Source organism: Procambarus clarkii, chromosome 26 (genome assembly GCF_040958095.1).
Source record: "Procambarus clarkii isolate CNS0578487 chromosome 26, FALCON_Pclarkii_2.0, whole genome shotgun sequence".
In the NCBI taxonomy this organism is placed as follows: Eukaryota; Metazoa; Arthropoda; class Malacostraca; order Decapoda; family Cambaridae; genus Procambarus; species Procambarus clarkii.
Genome location: NC_091175.1, coordinates 36418652 through 36441273, shown reverse-complemented (window position 1 = coordinate 36441273; position 22622 = coordinate 36418652).

The window sequence follows — 22622 nt, the reverse complement described above, 5'->3', positions numbered from 1 at the left end:
CCACTCCCAACACCACCACCACCACTCCCAACACCACCACCACCACTCCCAACACCACCACCACTCCCAACACCACCACCAACACTCCCAACACCACCACCACTCTCAACACCACCACCACTCCCAACACCAACCACTCCCAACACCACCACCACTCCTAACACCACCACCACTCCCAACACCACCACCACTCCCAACACCACCACCACTCCCAACACCACCACCACTCCCAATACCACCACCACTCCCAACACCACCACTACTCCCAACACCACCACAACTCCCAACACCACCACCACTCCCAACACCACCACCACTCCCAACACCACCACTACTCCCAACACCACCACAACTCCCAACACCACCACCACTCCCAACACCACCACCACTCCCAACACCACCACCAACACTCCCAACACCACCACCACTCTCAACACCACCACCACTCCCAACACCAACCACTCCCAACACCACCACCACTCCTAACACCACCACCACTCCCAACACCACCACCACTCCCAACACCACCACCACTCCCAACACCACCACCACTCCCAATACCACCACCACTCCCAACACCACCACTACTCCCAACACCACCACCACTCCCAACACCACCACCACCACTCCCACCACCACAACCACTCCCAACACCACCACCACCACTCCCAACACCACCACCACTCCCAACACCACAACCACTCCCAACACCACCACCACCACTCCCAACACCACCACCACTCCCAACACCACCACCACTCCCAACACCACCACCACCACTCCCACCACCACAACCACTCCCGACACCACCACCACTCCCAACACCACCACCACTCCCAACACCACAACCACTCCCAACACCACCACCACCACTCCCAACACCACCACCACTCCGAACACCACCACAACTCCCAACACCACCACCACTCCCAACACCACAACCACTCCCAACACCACCACCACCACTCCCAACACCACCACCACTCCCAACACCACCACCACTCCCAACACCACCACCACTCCCAACACCACAACCACCACTCCCAACACCACCACCACCACTCCCAACCCCACCACCACCACTCCCAACACCACCACCACCACTCCCAACACCACCACCACTCCCAACACCACCACCACTCCCAACACCACCACCACCACTCCCACCACCACAACCACTCCCAACACCACCACCACTCCCAACACCACCACTACTCCCAACATCACCACCACTCCCAACACCACCACCACTCCCAACACCACCACCACTCCTAACATCACAACCACCACTCCCAACACCACCAACACTCCCAACACCACCACCACTCCCAACACCACCACCACCACTCCCAACACCACCACCACTCCCAACACCACCACCACTCCCAACACCACAACCACTCCCAACACCACCACCACCACTCCCAACACCACCACCACTCCCAACACCACCACCACCACTCCCAACACCACCACCACTCCCAACACCACCACCACTCCCAACACCACAACCACTCCCAACACCACCACGACTCCCAACACCACCACCACTCCCAACACCACCACCACTCCCAACACCACCACCACCATCCCACCACCACAACCACTCCCAACACCACCACCACTCCCAACACTACCACCACTCCCAACACCACCACCACTCCCAACACCACAACCACCACTCCCAACACCACCACCACTCCCAACACCACCACCACTCCCAACACCACCACCACCATTCCCAACATCACCACCACTCCCAACACCACCACCACTCCCAACACCACCACCACTCCCAACACCACCACCACTCCCAACACCACAACCACTCCCAACACCACAACCACTCCCAACACCACCACCACCACTGCCAACACCACCACCACTCCCAACACCACCACCACTCCCAACACCACCACCACCACTCCCAACACCACAACCACTCCCAACACCACCACCACTCCCAACACCACCACCACCACCACTCCCAACACCACAACCACTCCCAACACTACCACCACTCCCAACACCACCACCACTCCCAACACCACAACCACTCCCAACACCACCACCACTCCCAACACCACCACCACTCCCAACACCACCACCATTCTCAACACCACCACCACCACTCCCAACACCACCACCACTCCCAACACCACCACCACTCCCAACACCACCACCACTCCCAACACCACCACCACTCCCAACACCACAACCACTCCCAACACCACCGCCACTCCCAACACCACAACCACTCCCAACACCACCGCCACTCCCAACACCACAACCATTCCCAACACCACCACCACTCCCAACACCACCACCACTCCCAACACCACCACCACTCCCAACACCACCACCACTCCGAACACCACCACAACTCCCAACACCACCACCACTCCCAACACCACAACCACTCCCAACACCACCACCACCACTCCCAACACCACCACCACTCCCAACACCACCACCACTCCCAACACCACAACCACTCCCAACACCACCACCACTCCCATCACCACCACCACTCCCAACACCACCACCACTCCCAACACCACCACCACTCCCAACACCACCACCACTCCCAACACCACCACCACTCCCAACACCACAACCACCACTCCCAACACCACCACCACCACTCCCAACCCCACCACCACCACTCCCAACACCACCACCACCACTCCCAACACCACCACCACTCCCAACACCACCACCACTCCCAATACCACCACCACCACTCCCACCACCACAACCACTCCCAACACCACCACCACTCCCAACACCACCACTACTCCCAACATCACCACCACTCCCAACACCACCACCACTCCCAACACCACCACCACTCCTAACACCACAACCACCACTCCCAACACCACCACCACTCCCAACACCACCACCACTCCCAACACCACCACCACCACTCCCAACACCACCACCACTCCCAACACCACCACCACTCCCAACACCACAACCACTCCCAACACCACCACCACCACTCCCAACACCACCACCACTCCCAACACCACCACCACCACTCCCAACACCACCACCACTCCCAACACCACCACCACTCCCAACACCACAACCACTCCCAACACCATCACGACTCCCAACACCACCACCACTCCCAACACCACCACCACCACTCCCACCACCACAACCACTCCCAACACCACCACCACTCCCAACACTACCACCACTCCCAACACCACCACCACTCCCAACACCACCACCACCACTCCCAACACCACCACCACTCCCAACACCACCACCACTCCCAACACCACAACCACTCCCAACACCATCACGACTCCCAACACCACCACCACTCCCAACACCACCACCACCACTCCCACCACCACAACCACTCCCAACACCACCACCACTCCCAACACTACCACCACTCCCAACACCACCACCACTCCCAACACCACAACCACCACTCCCAACACCACCACCACTCCCAACACCACCACCACTCCCAACACCACCACCACCATTCCCAACATCACCACCACTCCCAACACCACCACCACTCCCAACACCACCACCACCACTCCCAACACCACCACCACTCCCAACACCACCACCACTCCCAACACCACAACCACTCCCAACACCATCACGACTCCCAACACCACCACCACTCCCAACACCACCACCACCACTCCCACCACCACAACCACTCCCAACACCACCACCACTCCCAACACTACCACCACTCCCAACACCACCACCACTCCCAACACCACAACCACCACTCCCAACACCACCACCACTCCCAACACCACCACCACTCCCAACACCACCACCACCATTCCCAACATCACCACCACTCCCAACACCACCACCACTCCCAACACCACCACCACTCCCAACACCACCACCACTCCCAACACCACAACCACTCCCAACACCACAACCACTCCCAACACCACCACCACCACTGCCAACACCACCACCACTCCCAACACCACCACCACTCCCAACACCACCACCACCACTCCCAACACCACCACCACCACTCCCAACACCACAACCACTCCCAACACCACCACCACTCCCAACACCACCACCACCACCACTCCCAACACCACAACCACTCCCAACACTACCACCACTCCCAACACCACCACCACTCCCAACACCACAACCACTCCCAACACCACCACCACTCCCAACACCACCACCACTCCCAACACCACCACCACTCTCAACACCACCACCACCACTCCCAACACCACCACCACTCCCAACACCACCACCACTCCCAACACCACCACCACTCCCAACACCACAACCACTCCCAACACCACCGCCACTCCCAACACCACAACCACTCCCAACACCACCGCCACTCCCAACACCACAACCATTCCCAACAGCACCACCACTCCCAACACCACCACCACCACTCCCAACACCACCACCACTCCCAACACCACCACCACTCCCAACACCACCACCACTCCCAACACCACCACCACTCCCAACACCACCACCACTCCCAACACCACAACCACCCCCAACACCACCACCACTCCCAACACCACCACCACTCCCAACACCACCACCACTTCCAACACCACCACCACTCCCAACACCACCACCACTCCCAACACCACAACCACTCCCAACACCACCACCACCACTCCCAACACCACCACCACTCCCAACACCACCACCACCACTCCCAACACCACCACCACTCCTAACACCACCACCACCACTCCCAACACCACCACCACTCCCAACACCACAACCACTCCCAACACCACCACCACTCCCAACACCACCACCACCACTCCCAACACCACCACCACTCCCAACACCACCACCACTCCCAACACCACCACCACTACCAACACCACCACCACTCCCAACACCACAACCACTCCCAACACCACCACCACCACTCCCACCACCACAACCACTCCCAACACCACCACCACTCCCAACACTACCACCACTCCCAACACCCCCACCACTCCCAACACCACAACCACCACTCCCAACACCACCACCACTCCCAACACCACCACCACTCCCAACACCACCACCACCATTCCCAACATCACCACCACTCCCAACACCACCACCACTCCCAACACCACCACCACTCCCAACATCACCACCACTCCCAACACCACAACCACTCCCAACACCACAACCACTCCCAACACCACCACCACCACTCCCAACACCACCACCACTCCCAACACCACCACCACTCCCAACACCACCACCACTCCCAACACCACCACCACCACTCCCAACACCACAACCACTCCCAACACCACCACCACTCCCAACACCTCCACCACCTCTCCCAACACCACAACCACTCCCAACACTACCACCACTCCCAACACCACCACCACTCCCAACACCACCACCACTCCCAACACCACCACCACTCCCAACACCACCACCACTCCCAACACCACAACCATTCCCAACACCACCACCACCACTCCCAACACCACCACCACTCCCAACACCACCACCACCACTCCCATCACCACCACCACTCCCAAAACCACCACCACTCCCAACACCACCACCACCACTCCCAACACCACCACCTCTCTCAACACCACCACCACTCCCAACACCACCGCCACTCCCAGCACCACAACCATTCCCAACACCACCACCACTCCCAACACCACCACCACCACTCCCAACACCACCACCACTCCCAACACCACCACCACTCCCAACACCACAACCACTCCCAACACCACCACCACTCCCAACACCACCACCACTCCCAACACCACCACCACTCCCAACACCACAACCACCCCCCACACCACCACCACTCCCAACACCACCACCACTCCCAACACCACCACCACTCCCAACACCACCACCACTCCCAACACCACCACAACTCCCAACACCACAACCACTCCCAACACCACCACCACCACTCCCAACACCACCACCACTCCCAACACCACCACCACCACTCCCAACACCACCACCACTCCCAACACCACCACCACCACCACTCCCAACACCACTACCACCACTCACAACACCACCACCACTCCCAACACCACCACCACTCCCAACACCACCACCACTCCCAACACCACCACCACTCCCAACACCACAACCACTCCCAACACCACCACCACTCCCAACACCACCACCACCACTCCCAACACCACCACCACTCCCAACACCACCACCACTCCCAACACCACAACCACTCCCAACACCACCACCACCACTCCCACCACCACAACCACTCCCAACACCACCACCATCACCACTCCCAACACCACCACCACTCCCAACACCACCACCACCACTCCCAACACCACCACCACTCCCAACACCACCACCACTCCCAACACCACCACCACTCCCAACACCACAACCACTCCCAACACCACCACCACTCCCAACACCACCACCACTCCCAACACCACTACCACTTCCAACACCACCACCACCACTCCCAACACCACCACCACTCCCAACACCACCACCACTCCCAACACCACCACCACTCCCAACACCACAACCACTCCCAACACCACCACCACTCCCAACACCACCACCACCACTCCCAACACCACAACCACTCCCAACACCACCACCACTCCCAACACCACAACCACTCCCAACACCACCACCACTCCCAACACCACCACCACTCCCAACACCACCACCACTCCCAACACCACAACCACTCCCAACACCACCACCACTCCCAACACCACCACCACTCTCAACACTACCACCACCACTCCCAACACCACCACCACTCCCAACACCACAACCACTCCCAACACCACAACCACTCCCAACACCACCACCACCACTCCCACCACCACAACCACTCCCAACACCACCACCACCACTCCCAACACCACCATCACCACTCCCAACACCACCACCACTCCCAACACCACAACTACCACTCCCAAGACCACCACCACTTCCAACACCACCACCACTCAGAACACCACCACCACCACTCCCAACACCACCACCACTACCAAAACCACCACCACTCCCAACACCACCACCACTCCCAACACCACAACCACTCCCAACACCACCACCACTCCCAACACCACCACCACTCCCAACACCACCACCACTCCCAACACCACCACCACTCCCAACACCACAACAACTCCCAACACCACCACCACTCCCAACACCACCACCACTCCCAACACCACCACCACTCCCAACACCACCACCACTCCCAACACCACCACCACCACTCCCAACACCACCACCACTCCCAACACCACCACCACCACTATCAACACCACCACCACTCCCAACAGCACCACCACTCCCAACACCACCACCACTCCCAACACCACCACCACCACTCCCAACACCACCACCACCACTCCCAACTCCACCACCACTCCCAACACCACCACCACTCCCAACACCACCACCACCACTCCCAACACCACCACCACCACTCCCAACTCCACCACCACTCCCAACACCACCACCACTCCCAACACCACCACCACTCCCAACACCACCACCACCACTCCCAACACCACCACCACTCCCAACACCACCACCACTCCCAACACCACCACCACTCCCAACACCACCACCACTCCCAACACCAACACGACTCCCAACACCACCACCACTCCCAACACCACCACAACTCCCAACACCACCACCACTCCCAACACCACCACCACTCCCAACACCACAACCACTCCCAACACCACCACCACTCCCAACACCACAACCACTCTCAACACTACCACCACCACTCCCAACACCACCACCACTCTCAACACTACCACCACCACCACTCCCAACACCACCACCACTCCCAACACCACCACCACTCCCAACACCACAACCACTCCGAACACCACCACCACCACTCCCACCACCACAACCACTCCCAACTCCACCACCACCACTCCCAACACCACAACTACCACTCCCAAGACCACCACCACTCCCAACACCACCACCACTCCCAACACCACCACCACCACTCCCAACACCACCACCACTCCCAACACCACCACCACTCCCAACACCACCACCAATCCCAACACCACAACCAGTCCCAACACCACCACCACTCCCAACACCACCACCACCACTCCCAACACCACCACCACTCCCAACACCACCACCACTCCCAACACCACAACCACTCCCAACACCACCACCACTCCCAACACCACCACCACTCCCAACACCACCACCACTCCCAACACCACAACCACTCCCAACACCACCACCACTCCCAACACCACCACCACTCCCAACACCACCACCACTCCCAACACCACCACCACTCCCAACACCACCACCACCACTCCCAACACCACCACCACTCCCAACACCACCACCACCACTCCCAACACCACCACCACTCCCAACAGCACCACCACTCCCAACACCACCACCACTCCCAACACCACCACCACCACTCCCAACACCACCACCACCAGTCCCAACTCCACCACCACTCCCAACACCACCACCACTCCCAACACCACCACCACCACTCCCAACACCACCACCACTCCCAACACCACCACCACTCCCAACACCACCACCACTCCCAACACCACCACCACTCCCAACACCAACACGACTCCCAACACCACCACCACTCCCAACACCACCACAACTCCCAACACCACCACCACTCCCAACACCACCACCACTCCCAACACCACAACCACTCCCAACACCACCACCACTCCCAACACCACCACCACTCTCAACACTACCACCACCACTCCCAACACCACCACCACTCCCAACACCACCACCACTCCCAACACCACCACCACCACTCCCACCACCACAACCACTCCCAACACCACCACCACCACTCCCAACACCACCACCACCACTCCCAACACCACCACCACTCCCAACACCACAACTACCACTCCCAAGACCACCACCACTCCCAACACCACCACCACTCCCAACACCACCACCACTCCCAACACCACCACCACTCCCAACACCACAACCACTCCCAACACCACCACCACCACTCCCACCACCACAACCACTCCCAACACCACTACCACCACTCCCAACACCACCACCACCACTCCCAACACCACCACCACTCCCAACACCACAACTACCACTCCCAAGACCACCACCACTCCCAACACCACCACCACTCCCAACACCACCACCACCACTCCCAACACCACCACCACTCCCAACACCACCACCACTCCCAACACCACCACCACTCCCAACACCACAACCACTCCCAACACCACCACCACTCCCATCACCACCACCACTCCCAACACCACCACCACTCCCAACACCACCACCCCTCCCAACACCACCACCACTCCTAACACCACCACCACTCCCAACACCACAACCACCACTCCCAACACCACCACCACCACTCCCAACCCCACCACCACCACTCCCAACACCACCACCACCACTCCCAACACCACCACCACTCCCAACACCACCACCACTCCCAACACCACCACCACTCCCAACACCACTGACCACTCCCAACACCACCACCACTCCCAACACCAACACGACTCCCAACACCACCACCACTCCCAACACCACCACAACTCCCAACACCACCACCACTCCCAACACCACCACCACTCCCAACACCACAACCACTCCCAACACCACCACCACTCCCAACACCACCACCACTCTCAACACTACCACCACCACTCCCAACACCACCACCACTCCCAACACCACCACCACTCCCAACACCACAACCACTCCCAACACCACCACCACCACTCCCACCACCACAACCACTCCCAACACCACCACCACCACTCCCAACACCACCACCACCACTCCCAACACCACCACCACTCCCAACACCACAACTACCACTCCCAAGACCACCACCACTCCCAACACCACCACCACTCCCAACACCACCACTACCACTCCCAACACCACCACCACTCCCAACACCACCACCACCACTCCCAACACCACCACCACTCCCAACACCACAACCACTCCCAACACCACCACCACCACTCCCAACACCACCACCACCACTCCCAACTCCACCACCACTCCCAACACCACCAACATTCCCAACACCTCCACCACCACTCCCAACACCACCACCACTCCCAACACCACCACCACTCCCAACACCACCACCACTCCCAACACCACCACCACTCCCAACACCAACACGACTCCCAACACCACCACCACTCCCAACACCACCACAACTCCCAACACCACCACCACTCCCAACACCACCACCACTCCCAACACCACCACCACTCCCAACACCACAACCACTCTCAACACTACCACCACCACTCCCAACACCACCACCACTCTCAACTCTACCACCACCACTCCCAACACCACCACCACTCCCAACACCACCACCACTCCCAACACCACAACCACTCCCAACACCACCACCACCCCTCCCACCACCACAACCACTCCCAACACCACCACCACTCCCAACACCACCACTACCACTCCCAACACCACCACCACTCCCAACACCACCACCACTCCCAACACCACCACCACTCCCAACACCACAACCACTCCCAACACCACCACCACTCCCAACACCACCACCACCACTCCCAACACCACCACCACTCCCAACACCACCACCACTCCCAACACCACAACCACTCCCAACACCACCACCACTCCCAACACCACCACCACTCCCAACACCACCACCACTCCCAACACCACCACCACTCCCAACACCACCACCACTCCCAACACCACCACCACTCCCAACACCACCACCACCACTCCCAACACCACCACCACTCCCAACACCACCACCACCACTCCCAACACCACCACCACTCCCAACAGCACCACCACTCCCAACACCACCACCACTCCCAACACCACCACCACCACTCCCAACACCACCACCACCACTCCCAACTCCACCACCACTCCCAACACCACCACCACTCCCAACACCACCACCACCACTCCCAACACCACCACCACTCCCAACACCACCACCACTCCCAACACCACCACCACTCCCAACACCAACACGACTCCCAACACCACCACCACTCCCAACACCACCACCACTCCCAACACCACCACCACCACTCCCAACACCACCACCACTCCCAACAGCACCACCACTCCCAACACCACCACCACTCCCAACACCACCACCACCACTCCCAACACCACCACCACTCCCAACACCACCACCACTCCCAACACCACCACCACCACTCCCAACACCACCACCACTCCCAACACCACCACCACCACTCCCAACACCACCACCACCACTCCCAACTCCACCACCACTCCCAACACCACCACCACTCCCAACACCACCACCACCACTCCCAACACCACCACCACTCCCAACACCACCACCACTCCCAACACCACCACCACTCCCAACACCACCACCACTCCCAACACCAACACGACTCCCAACACCACCACCACTCCCAACACCACCACAACTCCCAACACCACCACCACTCCCAACACCACCACCACTCCCAACACCACCACCACTCCCAACACCACAACCACTCTCAACACTACCACCACCACTCCCAACACCACCACCACTCTCAACACTACCACCACCACTCCCAACACCACCACCACTCCCAACACCACCACCACTCCCAACACCACAACCACTCCCAACACCACCACCACCCCTCCCACCACCACAACCACTCCCAACACCACCACCACCACTCCCAACACCACCACCACCACTCCCAACACCACCACCACTCCCAACACCACAACTACCACTCCCAAGACCACCACCACTCCCAACACCACCACCACTCCCAACACCACCACCACCACTCCCAACACCACCACCACTCCCAACACCACCACCACTCCCAACACCACCACCAATCCCAACTACACAACCACTCCCAACACCACCACCACCACTCCCAACACCACCACCACTCCCAACACCACCACCACTCCTAACACCACAACCACTCCCAACACCACCACCACTCCCAACACCACCACCACTCCCAACACCACCACCACTCCCAACACCACCACCACTCCCAACACCACCACCACTCCCAACACCACCACCACTCCCAACACCACCACCACTCCCAACACCACCACCACTCCCAACACCACCACCACCACTCCCAACACCACCACCACTCCCACACCACCACCACCACTCCCAACACCACCACCACTCCCAACAGCAACACCACTCCCAACACCACCACCACTCCCAACACCACCACCACCACTCCCAACACCACCACCACCACTCCCAACTCCACCACCACTCCCAACACCACCACCACTCCCAACACCACCACCACCACTCCCAACACCACCACCACTCCCAACACCACCACCACTCCCAACACCACCACCACTCCCAACACCACCACCACTCCCAACACCAACACGACTCCCAACACCACCACCACTCCCAACACCACCACAACTCCCAACACCACCACCACTCCCAACACCACCACCACTCCCAACCCCACAACTACCACTCCCAAGACCACCACCACTCCCAACACCACCACCACTCCCAACACCACCACCACTCCCAACACCACCATCACTCCCAACACCAACACGACTCCCAACACCACCACCACTCCCAACACCACCACAACCCCCAACACCACCACCACTCCCAACACCACCACCACTCCCAACACCACAACCACTCCCAACACCACCACCACTCCCAACACCACCACCACTCTCAACACTACCACCACCACTCCCAACACCACCACCACTCCCAACACCACCAACACTCCCAACACCAGAACCTCTCCCAACACCACCACCACCACTCCCACCACCACAACCACTCCCAACACCACCACCACCACTCCCAACACCACCACCACCACTCCCAACACCACCACCACTCCCAACACCACAACTACCACTCCCAAGACCACCACCACTCCCAACACCACCACCACTCCCAACACCACCACCACCACTCCCAACACCACCACCACTCCCAACACCACCACCACTCCCAACACCACCACCACTCCCAACACCACAACCACTCCCAACACCACCACCACTCCCAACACCACCACCACCACTCCCAACACCACCACCACTCCCAACACCACCACCACTCCCAACACCACAACCACTCCCAACACCACCACCACTCCCAACACCACCACCACTCCCAACACCACCACCACTCCCAACACCACCACCACTCCCAACACCACCACCACTCCCAACACCACCACCACTCCCAACACCACCACCACTCCCAACACCACCACCACCACTCCCAACACCACCACCACTCCCAACACCACCACCACCACTCCCAACACCACCACAACTCCCAACAGCACCACCACTCCCAACACCACCACCACTCCCAACACCACCACCACCACTCCCAACACCACCACCACCACTCCCAACTCCACCACCACTCCCAACACCACCACCACTCCCAACACCACCACCACCACTCCCAACACCACCACCACTCCCAACACCACCACCACTCCCAACACCACCACCACTCCCAACACCACCACCACTCCCAACACCAACACGACTCCCAACACCACCACCACTCCCAACACCACCACCACTCCCAACACCACCACCACCACTCCCAACACCACCACCACTCCCAACAGCACCACCACTCCCAACACCACCACCACTCCCAACACCACCACCACCACTCCCAACACCACCACCACTCCCAACACCACCACCACTCCCAACACCACCACCACCACTCCCAACACCACCACCACTCCCAACACCACCACCACTCCCAACACCACCACCACTCCCAACACCACAACCACTCCCAACACCACCACCACTCCCAACACCACCACCACCACTCCCAACACCACCACCACTCCCAACACCACCACCACTCCCAACACCACCACCACTCCCAACACCACAACCACTCCCAACACCACCACCACTCCCAACACCACCACCACTCCCAACACCACCACCACTCCCAACACCACAACCACTCCCAACACCACCACCACTCCCAACACCACCACCACTCTCAACACTACCACCACCACTCCCAACACCACCACCACTCCCAACACCACCACCACTCCCAACACCACAACCACTCCCAACACCACCACCACCACTCCCACCACCACAACCACTCCCAACACCACCACCACCACTCCCAACACCACCACCACCACTCCCAACACCACCACCACTCCCAACCCCACAACTACCACTCCCAAGACCACCACCACTCCCAACACCACCACCACTCCCAACACCACCACCACCACTCCCAACACCACCACCACTCCCAACACCACCACCACTCCCAACACCACCACCACTCCCAACACCACAACCACTCCCAACACCACCACCACTCCCAACACCACCACCACCACTCCCAACACCACCACCACTCCCAACACCACCACCACTCCCAACACCACAACCACTCCCAACACCACCACCACTCCCAACACCACCACCACCACTCCCAACAGCACCACCACTCCCAACACCACCACCACTCCCAACACCACCACCACGACTCCCAACACCACCACCACCACTCCCAACTCCACCACCACTCCCAACACCACCACCACTCCCAACACCACCACCACCACTCCCAACACCACCACCACTCCCAACACCACCACCACTCCCAACACCACCACCACTCCCAACACCACCACCACTCCCAACACCAACACGACTCCCAACACCACCACCACTCCCAACACCACCACAACTCCCAACACCACCACCACTCCCAACACCACCACCACTCCCAACACCACCACCACTCCCAACACCACAACCACTCTCAACACTACCACCACCACTCCCAACACCACCACCACTCTCAACACTACCACCACCACTCCCAACACCACCACCACTCCCAACACCACCACCACTCCCAACACCACAACCACTCCCAACACCACCACCACCCCTCCCACCACCACAACCACTCCCAACACCACCACCACCACTCCCAACTCCACCACCACCACTCCCAACACCACCACCACCACTCCCAACACCACCACCACTCCCAACACCACAACTACCACTCCCAAGACCACCACCACTCCCAACACCACCACCACTCCCAACACCACCACCACCACTCCCAACACCACCACCACTCCCAACACCTCCACCACTCCCAACACCACCACCAATCCCAACTACACAACCACTCCCAACACCACCACCACCACTCCCAACACCACCACCACTCCCAACACCACCACCACTCCTAACACCACAACCACTCCCAACACCACCACCACTCCCAACACCACCACCACTCCCAACACCACCACCACTCCCAACACCACAACCACTCCCAACACCACCACCACTCCCAACACCACCATCCACTCCCAACACCACCACCACTCCCAACACCACCACCACTCCCAACACCACCACCACCACTCCCAACACCACCACCACTCCCAACACCACCACCACCACTCCCAACACCACCACCACTCCCAACAGCACCACCACTCCCAACACCACCACCACCACTCCCAACTCCACCACCACTCCCAACACCACCACCACTCCCAACACCACCACCACCACTCCCAACACCACCACCACTCCCAACACCACCACCACCACTCCCAACACCACCACCACTCCCAACACCACCACCACTCCCAACACCACCACCACTCCCAACACCACCACCACTCCCAACACCAACACGACTCCCAACACCACCACCACTCCCAACACCACCACAACTCCCAACACCACCACCACTCCCAACACCACCACCACTCCCAACACCACAACCACTCCCAACACCACCACCACTCCCAACACCACCACCACTCTCAACACTACCACCACCACTCCCAACACCACCACCACTCCCAACACCACCACCACTCCCAACACCACAACCACTCCCAACACCACCACCACCACTCCCACCACCACAACCACTCCCAACACCACCACCACCACTCCCAACACCACCACCACCACTCCCAACACCACCACCACTCCCAACACCACAACTACCACTCCCAAGACCACCACCACTCCCAACACCACCACCACTACCAACACCACCACCACCACTCCCAACACCACCACCACTCCCAACACCACCACCACTCCCAACACCACCACCACTCCCAACACCACAACCACTCCCAACACCACCACCACTCCCAACACCACCACCACTCCCAACACCACCACCACTCCCAACACCACCACCACTCCCAACACCACAACCACTCCCAACACCACCACCACTCCCAACACCACCACCACTCCCAACACCACCACCACTCCCAACACCACCACCACCACTCCCAACACCACCACCACTCCCAACACCACCACCACCACTCCCAACACCACCACCACTCCCAACAGCACCACCACTCCCAACACCATCACCACTCCCAACACCACCACCACCACTCCCAACACCACCACCACCACTCCCAACTCCACCACCACTCCCAACACCACCACCACTCCCAACACCACCACCACCACTCCCAACACCACCACCACTCCCAACACCACCACCACTCCCAACACCACCACCACTCCCAACACCACCACCACTCCCAACACCAACACGACTCCCAACACCACCACCACTCCCAACACCACCACAACTCCCAACACCACCACAACTCCCAACACCACCACCACTTCCAACACCACCACCACTCCCAACACCACCACCACTCCCAACACCACCACCACTCCCAACACCACCACCACTCCCAACACCAACACTTCGTGGTAAGTAGTGGAATTTCTATAATTTCTTGTGCTGCAGTTGACCCCATACCCATCTTGTAAGTGGTAGTGGACCCCACACCCATTCTGTGGGTGGTAGTGATCCCATACCCATCCTGTAGGTGGTAGTGGACCCCATACCTATCTTGTGGGCGGTAATGGACCCCATAAGAATTCTGTGGATGGTAGTAGACCCTATAAACATCCTTTCGGGTTGTAGTGGACCCCCATACCTATCCAAAAGGTGGTAGTGGACCCCCATACCTATCCAAAAGGTGGTAGTTGACCCCATACCTGTCCAAAAGGTGGTAGATGGCCCAATGCCTATCCTTTTAGGTGGTATAGTGGATCCCATAAGCATCGTGTGACTTGTTTTGGACCGTATATCCATCCTGTTTGCAGTATCATTACTCTATTACTCTCTCATCTATCCTTATCCTAATTATGATATTTGTGATTGGGGTTCTACTACCCAAAATCATCTACGTCCTCTAATTACTCAACACAAAGCTGCAGTTAGAGCAATATCTAACTCTGACCCCAGACAGCACTCGGTACCCTTACTCGAATCTTTGAACATGTTAGATATTAAGTCACTGCACATCCTCTCACGTGTACTCAATATATTTAAGACTCAGAACTGTAATGCCAATCCTGACCTTAACAGTTTCCTAGAAGGTTGTAACAGAACCCATGAGCACCACACCAGAAACAAATTCCTATTTGATATTCCAAGAGAGCGCCTTAACCAAACTAGAAATGCTCTACAAATCAAGGGACCCAGAATGTGGAGTGTCCTTCCCAATCATGTCAAAGGCTGTACCTCTCTCAACCAGTTTAAGAGAAAAACTAAGTACTATTCATAATAAACTCCATGTAACTTACCTTACCCCCTAAATGTCAACCTATGTCTTGCTATTAAATGAACAAATCCACAAGGGCCGTGACGGGGATTCGAACCTGCGTACGGGAGCATTTGTGGATTTGTTGATTTGATGCATCACGTTAGTGTGATCTCTGTGTGTGGTATGTCTTGCTATTTTCAAACAATACTGTTTGTTGACCTGGTTGTATAATTGCTGATTTCTGCCATGTTCCCCCCTCCCCCCACTTTTTTTCCCTATTTCAACACAATCTTTACTTTAATCTCAGTTATTTTTTTTTGAGATATATACAAGAGTTGTTACATTCTTGTACAGCCACTAGTACGCATAGCGTTTCGGGCAGGTCCCTGGAATACGATCCCGCCGCGAAGAATCGTTTTTACAACCAAGTACACATTTTACTGTTGAGTTAAACAGAGGCTACAGTTAAGGATTTGCGCCCAGTAAATCCTCCCCGGCCAGGATGCGAACTCATGACAAAGTGTTCGCGAAACGCCAGGCGAGTGTCTTACCACTACACCATGGAGACTAAAATTTTTAGTATTAATAAATAAGTTAGTATTATTCTTTAGTCAAAGGGGTTTTTCTCGCCCACACCTTTGCCGAAACGCTGTGAATATTAGTTACTTTATGTATTATATGTACTAACTCTATCTACAAATCAAATTGTGTTTTTAACTCATCTTCTATATATGTATTTGTACCTTAATAAATATTTTGATTTTGATTTGATTTTAGTGAACCCCACAGACATGCCAATGTAACATCGTTTTCTGTTAACGTTTCTACGATCCATTCTCTTTTTTATTTTCAAAGATATTCAAAGCATACACTATTGTATATAATGTTGATATGGGAAGCACCATTATTATATGTAATAACTATATATATATATATATATATATATATATATATATATATATATATATATATATATATATATATATATATATATATATATTGTTACGGACCGGATTCAGCGTCCGAGCCTGGAGCAGTGACAAACACGCCATCTGTGGGTCAGCTCCCGAAACCCCCGCCAAACGAACGACGACACCTAGTGAGGACAGCGTGTACTGGCCTCGAGGACCAGTTTCCAGTCTGGTTCAGCACTCAACACCGCCGCTCCTGACCTCTGATGAGGTGGTGCTCCGACGACAGCGCCATCTATGGACTGGATGCGTCAGGTGTTAGTATCTGAGCCTGTGAGTGTGGTGTATTAGTGTCCATTATTGATGACGTGTCTGCTTACAGAGCCGACCTGGGACCACTGTGTTGAAGGTGAAGTCAGTCTACCCGAGGCAGCCAGTCTCCATACTGTGAAGTTTGCTGCAGCTGTTGTGACGTCGTCCCCCCGGAAGAACACTGTGGTGTGTTAAGCCTTCCAGTGGAGTGGCAGTGGAAGGATTTACCCGGGACCGACGGTTGGAGACGATAATCCACTGGGGTATTGAGGACAGGAGGGTGATTGGTGATATCACACGAGACTCCTGTCTAGGGCGTACCCCTTTTATCGTTCGTGGAGTGGCCGTACCAGCCTTGGTGGCTCAGTACCTGCCAGCAGACCTGCTGGACGTGTGGTTGACGGCCTCCACGACGGTGCCCCCAGTGGACCTGTGTTGTGGCTGACCTGTGGCCAGGGTAGGCTCGGCGTTCTCAGAGGACACGTCTTAAGGCCACGAAGAAAGCACCAAGGAATCGGCACCGAAAGTGGTGTGGCACCAGAGTCTTCAGCAGAAGACTACAGTGAATAATCCCCTTGCATAGCATTAATACCCCTCCCCCTGTGTACTCCTTTTATATAATATTTATTTATTGGTGGTGGTCAATATATTATATTAAGTTCTTAACTTTCTTTCCATACTCCCTTTAAATAACACTTTCGCGCTCTCCGCAAAGGTCACTCAGCCAACCGAATGTGCGCGCTGCGTTTTTATCGCTTAAGCGTAAAAACAAAAATGTGTATACTCTTTTTACTCTTCTGACCTTAGTTCTCATGCTATGTATTTCATTTTGGTACCAACGTGTTCGCAATAAAATTCTCTAGAAGAACATCAGTAAAATAAGTCACGAAACATATAGGGATACCAGCACCAAATAAATAACTACGTAGATGACTCGCCGTGAGCGCCCATCAGCAACAAAATGTTTTTACTCTTGGGATTGTAATCACCTCCACACTTGTTCTACAGCGTTAATTTTGGTATCAATAGACTCGCAATGAAATTCCCAACACGGTGATATGAATATAAGCGTAGAATAATGATGCAGCCCGCCCGCAAGAGTGTGGGAAGTGGTGAAATTGTTTTCCGGTATCGGTGACGGGACGACGCACGGCGCTTTGAAAGTTTATACTTATTTCACTCTCATGACATTAATTTTTTATGTACGTCATTCATTTTTATGTCAATGTGTTCGCAATAGAATGTTCTATGTGCCCATAGGTAAAAAATATCAACAAAGCGTAAGTTAGAATAACTACAAATATAAAACAACGCTGGAACATATCAGTGAGCGTCAAACACACACAAAATATTTTTACTTTTGTTATGTTTGTCAAGTTTATACTTGTTGCACACAGTTATTTTTGGTTGTATATTGATCGGAATAAAATTCCCTAAACAGACATATGCATATAATACATGATATAGGGGAAGAATTACCAGTATAAACGGCTAAAGTCACCCACCTGCAACCCGTTTGGGACAAAATACCATTTGATCGAAGTTATCCACACCTTTCATGAACTTATTGTACCATGAAGCCTAGTGGTGAGAAAGAGAGCCTCATGGCGCGCAGTTTGAAACAAACCCAAAGTAAATCGGATAAAAATTGAATTTTATACAAATATTTTAAAAGTTGACATAACTTTATGTCCACTATGCGTTAGCGTTAGACGAAACCGAACGCGCCGGCGCGTCCAGATAGCGCGAAAGTGTTAAGTTACTTGCGTCACGGATCACATCCCTTGAAAGCCTCTACTGGCTTGGGAACGGATACATATATCATCCTCTAACAACATCAGAGTGAGAACCCCGTTGCGTCCCGAGAGGGCCGTAACATAATTGGCATCCCCAGCGGGATCCGTCCCCTTGTTAAGTATGTTTGACAGGGGTGGTGAAGTGGCGTAATCCCTGTAAATAATTCCCCCTGTGTGTGACGATTGTGACGTTATACGTCCTGTGCGGTGCTCAGAGTGACCAAGTGCGATATTGTGCAGTGTGGTGCTCGCTGTGATTAAGCGATTAAGTGCAATATTGACTAGTGCGGTGCTCAGTGATTCAGTGCAATATTGTAGAGCGAAGTGTTCGCTTGGACTCAGTGCAATATTGGGTAGTGCGGTGCCCGAAGTGATTACGTGCAATATTGGCAAGTGCAGTGTTTGGTGCGATAAAGTGCAATATTGACATAGAACAGTGCTCGGTGCGTTAAGTGCTAACGTGAAAGCGGTGTGTCAAGTGCTAGTGGAGTATTCCATCTGTGACAATGGCAGAAAAAGCTACCATCGATGATCTGGACGATGTTCAGGCTTTTCTGAACAGAGTGGACTGTCTTGCCAGATTAAAGTATCTGAGCAAACCGGAACTTGTACTAGTGAGCGCCTACCTGGAGATAAAGATCCGTGCCAGTGATTCCCGTGTGGAGATTGTTACGTACCCTTATAAGATTCGTAAGTGAATATATTAATATGTACATTTATAATTGTATGTAAATTACAAGCATGTATATTGTTATACTTATATGTTCTATGCAAATGCACATTCATGTTACAGTGTTGGCGTTAGGCCCAGCGTATCGTGGGAATGATTGTTTATTTCTTTGTGTGATCAGTTTTCCCACGGGAACTAATGATTTATATGTGATCATCAGTGGGTAACAGAGTGAAATAATAATTGAGTGAACTGTATCTGGCAAATTGTCGTGGGATCGTCCGTTGCTGGGTGTGCATGCCATTATTTCTTTCTGTATGCATATTTTAATTACTATGTAAAGAAACAATTGCTTTGTTTGTCTATATCAATATGTACTAATTATTCATTAAGTTAGTTTAAGATTACTCTTGTCACAATGTAGTGCTCCATTGTTGAAATAATAAATATTGTAACTTTGGCAATTTATTCGCGGGGCAAGGCAATGTGTTTTTTGACTCGCATATTGTAGTTCAGTAGCTGAGCAGAAACCAGGGAGATATCATCTTGGAGTTAAGTCATTCTTTTGTTCTAGCCATATAATTATTCTTAGTATTGATTTAATGTCTGGAAGTTACAGTGATATTTTTAATGTGATACATTGTGACCATATAATCATCTGTTTGCCTTTGAGATTTATTTAATATAAATGATATATATATGCTTAGTCTTTATTCTTCAGTCCTATGAAGATTCTATTTTATGCTCATTACCCATTAAGGGGTTATACTGGTGATTCGCTATTGAGAACAGCAGTTGTGTCGTATCCCTAGACTTATTAAAGTTTGGCTGCTGTAGGATCACGAGCCGTAACGTACGATAGGTAACAAAGAGTTATGGGGGCCTGTGCCGGGAAATATTGTCCCACTTAACTTAACTATGCTAATCTAACCTTGCCTTCCTAGGTACCAGTGTCAAGTGTCTCTGTGTGTTTCTTAAGAACTATTCCATGTGCCAAGCAAGCCTTCCTGTGTGTCAAGTAACAACGTTTCACGATTTTGAGGTAAGTCATCCTATATATTTTGTTTGTGCAGTGAGGCCAAGCGAATTTTCAGTGTGGTGACAATTTTACAGTGAAGTGTAGTGCAGTGCCATTGTGTTAATTAATTTTGTGAATCACGTGCCAAGTGTTAGTAACGATGGAGGAGAAAGTTGCAGCGTTGGTGGCTCACCCAGACTTTGAAGGGATTCAGAACCT